Consider the following 6273-nt stretch of genomic DNA (forward strand, 5'->3'; position numbering starts at 1 on the left):
GTCAGGAGATGGTCGTGCGACGCCTACAAGCCATATTTCTAGAACTTTTTACGAATTTTATGTTTTTAGGCCCTGTGCACTATATAAACACCCCTAAACTTAACCCTAAGGGTACCCTACGAACCAGAGCCGAATTTGGTGATTCTCGGAGCTTAGGATTGCTACTTTTGCGAGGTTGAAGGCTAGAAATCAAACAGTGAAGTGCTCATTGTTCGAAGACGAAGATTACTGGTTTTATCATCTATTTTCAATTATTTTTACCATGAATTCCTTTGAGATTATTGTCTTTGATTTTATGATGTTTGGCTAAATTTAATAGATTATCTAAGTGTGATGAACCTTTTTTAATGTTTGATATTGACTTAGGATTCGTTTAAGTTATGGTTTTATAAACTAGTAAAAGATTTAATTATATTGAATTGATGCATATGTGTGCTTATGATTGTTTGATGATTTTTATTATTCCATAGTTATCTTGGTGATTGTTTATCATATAATAGGTTGCTATTAGCTCATCTACTGTGTGATTTGGACTAGTTTATGATTGATTTGAAATAAGATCATAGGAATAATATCTATTAATCAAAGAAACCTAAGTGTGCTGCTAATCTAAACAGCTCTAAGGTGCTAGGTTATTGATAGGCCTTTGTTGATCAAGCTTGCTAGATTTAGTTCTTCGTAAGGAGTCCGTCTAGGTTTGATTGTTTAGTTTTGTCTATCGAGTCAATTAAATATATTAAACCGCCTTTGATTTCCGCGCAGTAAGGTAGGATTTCGTTTAAAGGAACTTGCTCATAATTAATTAGGTGACCGTAAGGAAACTTAACTTTTAAAAGCGGTTTTGCTTCAAAACTTATTAGAAACCCATATGTGTCTTCTTGAGAAGGGTTAGGGTCCTGTTCGGGTTTTCATTTAAAAGTCTATTTTACGATCCCAGTTCCATAACTAAATATTTTCCCGGTTAATTAACAACTGAAACTTAGGGGATTCTAGTCTAGGTAGTTTCTCATTATCATTTGATTAAAATCAACTAAATTGTCTTTCATTTAAATTACTTGTTTTTTTAATTAGTTTTTAATAAATAGTTTAGTTTTAGTATTTTTAAACAAAACACCCTAAAAGCAAATAAACAAATAGTTGTGTCAGTTAGTCGAGTCTAATTAGCTAGTTAAACGTAATTTAAAGAGTCTCGTGGGTTCGATATCCGGACTTACTTAGTTGTACTAGAGTCGACCGGTTCACTTGCCGGTTAGTAGTTTTAGTTAAGTTAAGAGTCTAGAATTATTACTTAGTATCTAGATTAGTGTAAATTTAGTTCATATTTTTATAACTACTTTTAACACACTCGCCAAAGACTCCTTCAACCATATAAGTGAACGAGCAAAGGATTTGCTAGGAATCATACACACTGATGTTTGCGGCCCTTTTAGAATCATGTCTAGAAATCATGAAAGATACTTTGTTTCTTTTATTGATGATCATAGTCGCTATGCGTATGTTTACCTTATGAAACACAAGCATGAAACGTTTGAAAAGTTCAAAGAGTTTCAAAACAAAGTGGGAAGCCAACATGGTAATACAATTAAAATACTTCAATCAGATCGAGGTGGAGAATATCTTATCTCAGAGTTCATCAATCATCTAAAAGAGCGTGGAATTGTTTCACAACTCACTCCACCTGGCACACCCCAACTTAATGGGGTAAGCGAGAGGAGAAATCGAACCCTGCTAAACATGGTCTGATCGATGATGTGTAGAACTAACTTGCCTCACTCCTTTTGGAGTTTTACTCTTATGACCGCCGCCCACATTGTCAAACTATCTCCGACTAAAAAGGTAAACAAAACCCCATATGAGATATGCACGGGGTAAACCCAATGTGTCTTATATAAGAGTATGAGGATGTGATACATATGTCACTAGCGATTCTGATGACAAGCTCGATCCTCACGGCGTAAAAGTTGTTTTTGTCGGATACTATAACCGAAGCGAATATTATTTTTACCATCCTGATACAAATATGATTTCTATTAAAAGGAGAGGCCACTTCCTCGAGAAAGAAATTCTCGAACGAGGAACATGAAATAATATTGTTGATCTTGAAGAAATTCGAGAACCACAAATAATCGCTGAAGAAGTCGAAGCGTTTGATCAACAAGTTGTTGTTGCTGAAAAACCAGACTCCAACAGAAGCGTTAGCAGAGGTAGTAGGATTCGCAAACAACCTGAAAGATACCTATGGTATCTAAATGGTCCCGAAATCCTATTAGTAGCTGAGTCTAATGATGAACCTGCTAACTACAAATTTGCTCTTTTGGTGTAACACCCCTGCTTAAGCAGAAACGCCCGAGTGTGACGTACAAATTGTTCAAACACATGTGACACTATTATGTGATAATATTTTCATTTATTTATTTAAAATCTCAAATACCCAAGTTCAAAGCAAGGAAATACATTTAATAACGAACACTAAATCAACTTGTCCATTTATTATTGTAACCTATTTCTAATGTCTTTGATGCGTATCAACCTCTGATAATTGTACCTGTAGCATATGCATAAAATAATGTCAACTATATGAATAGTTGGTGAGTTCACGCAGTTTTATATAAATACATAAAAACCATACAATTCCATGAAACTTGTGAAAACGCAAATAAGGGTTCTTTACACTCGAATCAATGGTTATAAGTGTAAAGAATAAATGAAGGTCCTTTCCAGTTGGGGGCAACCAACGTACTCGGATAATGAGGTTTCCCTTTTCCATTTGAAACTATGGTCCTGAGTGCAAAGGGGGGGGGGGGGCATATGATCATACTTATTGAGGCAACCATGAGCACATAATTTTGAGCAAGTAATCAAGTAAACACACAAGTTGATGTAGCGAATTGTAGTTTGTAAACGAAAATGTAAACACTTGAAGTTTGTAGGATACGTATGCTACCCCTAAAAATGTAAAAGCATTTAAAAGGGGTTGTGAGAAACTCACCTTTGATATGAAGTGTAAGTAAAGAAAAAGCCGAAAAACACGTCAAAGAAGTCGAAACAGTTGGCCCTAACGAGCTATAAATAAAATAATATGAATATTTAAAGACAAATTACCGGAATTATTAAGGTTAATTATTTTTTAAATTTGTTGGGAATATATATTATTTTATTATAATTTTTACAAATTTTAAGGCATTTGATTATTTTAATAATATTTTATGTGTTAACGAAATTTTAACGATTTAATATTTTAATATTATGTGATTAATATCTTAATTTAAATATGGGAAATATGGTAATTTCAAGGCATGGGTTAAGGTTTACGAGTTGAAACTATTTTTAACGATTTAACGAATAAACTAAATAATTAAAGTTTAACGATTTACGATTAACGAATTAAAATTTGCGGGTTAACGAGTTTGGAAGTTGGTTTTTATATGGGAAAATGGTGAAATATAATTTATATTTAATTTAAAAATTTTATTTGGTTTAAAATAATTTTATTAGATTTATTATGATTTTTAAATAATTTATCTAATTATTATATTTATTAAAAACTGTTAAAAAAATAAAGGGAACAATAGCCTAACCCGGGTTTCGAGCCCGGGTCCTTCTGTCCACAACTATACGTACTAACAAGTGGACCAGCTAAGCACTTTGATTATATCACGGAAACATAAATAGATAAGCATGATATCAATTTCATCTTCTAAATTGAAAACCCTAGCCATCTAATTTTCTTCAATGGTTCCATGTATGATTGATTTAGGTTGGGGCTTTTGTTAAACAGATGAATACGATTACAAAGCATGTATTAATTACCCGGAATTGGTCCTCTTTGATGATGAATGGAACTTCGCCGGAAAAAGAATTCTTGAACGGAAATAGTGATACTTAGAGTGAGTTTTAGAGAAATTAGTTGTTATGAGTGAGTTTGGTCGATGAAACTTGATCTGTTTATAGCCTCGCTTGAGCTGTTGCACGTTAATTTGGTGTTAATGGGTTTTATTAGAAATCCAGCCATTGAGGTGGATTAATTTGGTGTTTATACGATGTTATTACACATTATAATCTTTGTTTAACGTTTTAAATTTATGAAGAAATGAAATACAATCGATTAATGAGTTTAAAGTTTGCGTTTTGGATTGATTTATGAGCTGCCGGAAAACCAACACGTCGCCAGCGGGAGTTACCGAAAAATCGGGGTAGGGAAAGGGGTGGCGGTTGTATATAGTATTAGTATTAGTATTATTATTATTATTATTATTATTTTATTATTATTATTTGAAATTCATTTTACAAAATAGGTCCCTCAAGATTCATGGAATATTAAAATTATAAATAAACTAAAGTTACACATTAAACCCTCCACTTTCAAATATTTATAAATAAAATAATAAGTTATATTCTTTGATTTTTATTTTTCGTATTGTACCTGAATCCTTTAAACGTTTAAAACTTGGTCTCAATAATTGGACTACACGAATATAAAACAAACGAACGATGAACTTCAACCATTGGGATTAATTTATTAATAATAAAAATTACATCGAAACGACTCAACAGTCGGGTTAACGAGTACAAATTCAAATCAATACGAATACGAATAAAAAATTGACGAATGTCACACTTGGATCTGGAATCTGCGAGATGGAAAGAAGCCATGAACGCTAAGATGCAATCTATGCATGACAATCAAGTTTGGAACTTGGTTGAGCTACCCTTGAGTGTCGTGCAGTTGGGAGCAAGTGAATTTTCAAGAGAACCGACATGCATGGAAATGTACAGACTATAAAGCACGGCTAGTCACGAAAGGCTTTACTCAAACTCAGGGTATTGACTACGATGAAACCTTCTCGCCCATTGCTATGAACAAATCAATTAGGATATTGCTTGCTATAGCTGCGCACTATGACTACGAGATTTAGCAAATGGATGTCAAAACGAATTTTCTTAATGGACACATCTCTGAAGATGTCTATATGGTTTAGCCAGATGGTTTTATCGATCCAAAATATCATAATAGGGTGTGCAAACTGAAAAAGTCCATTTATGGACTTAAACAGGCATCTCGAAGATGGAATCTTCGTTTGATGAGAAAATCAAAGGGTTTGGTTTTATCAAAAATGAAGATGAGCATTGTGTTTACAGAAAGGATAGTGGGAGCACTATATCATTCCTCATCTTGTATGTGGATGATATACAGATAATTGGAAACAACATCTCTATGGTTGAAAAGGTCAAGCGGTAGTTGGGATCTTGCTTCGCAATGAAAGATCTTGGTAAAGTTGCTTATATTCTAGGACTCAAGATCTATAGAGATAGATCTAAGCGGCTTCTAGGGCTAAGTCAAAGTACATACATAGAAAAAGTCATGGCACGCTTCTCAATGGAAAACTCCAAAAAAGTGTTGTTCCCATTTCCAAAGGAACCGTGTTGAACAAATCGTAAGTTCCGGCAACGGACATTAAAACTAAGCAAATGCAAGCAAATCCATATGCTTCAGCTATTGGTTCTATCATGCACGCTATTTTATGCACTAGACCTGATGTCTCATATGCTTTAAGCATGACTAGCCGTTATCAGCAAAGTCCTTGCGTTCCCCATTGGATTGCAGTAAAGAACATTTTAAGGTACTTAAAAAGAACCAAAGATATGTTCTTAGTGTGTGGTGGAGTGGAAGAGGAGCTCACTATAAGGTGTTACACTAACGATAGCTTCCAGAGTGACCGAGATGATTCTCGCTCACAATCAGGATTCGCATGCACTCTAAATGGAGGATCTGTTTGCTGGAATAGCTCCAAGCAGAGTGTGATGGTGGATTCAACCACCAAATCTAATTATATAGTTGCATCAGATGCTTCAAAGGAAGCTGCTTGGATGAAGAAATTCATCACGGAACTTGATGTGGTTCCAAGTATTTAGAAACCAATCGAGGTGTCATGTAATAACACAAGTGCTATTGCTCAAGCCAAATGTCACACCCCAACCTAAGGCGGAAATGTCGGGACGTGATCCGATTGCTCACAGCTCGAAGATACTATCACAAATATAAATGACAATATCTAATTAATTATTTTGTTCAAATAACACACACAATAATCAAATACAACGATATAATTCAAATAAATAGATACAACAATTTACATTCAAGTTTGTCTTCATTATAATCCTAAGGTCTTTCTAAATGTCCAAATTTCAATCTTCAATCAACCTGCATATGCGTAGAAAATGGAGTTTGATCAACAATACATGTTGAGTGAGATGATCACCAATTTTGAAACA

General features: G+C 34.0%; 1 pseudogene; it reads left to right on the plus strand.

Moving 5' to 3' along the window:
• Positions 1-5469: 5469 nt before the first annotated feature.
• Positions 5470-5913, plus strand: LOC143626590 (secreted RxLR effector protein 161 pseudogene; annotated as a pseudogene).
• Positions 5914-6273: the final 360 nt, after the last annotated feature.

This window comes from Bidens hawaiensis, unplaced genomic scaffold, assembly GCF_021521415.1.
Source record: "Bidens hawaiensis isolate Kalapana, Puna unplaced genomic scaffold, B.hawaiensis_p1.1 tig00004444_1, whole genome shotgun sequence".
NCBI classification, from domain to species: Eukaryota; Viridiplantae; Streptophyta; class Magnoliopsida; order Asterales; family Asteraceae; genus Bidens; species Bidens hawaiensis.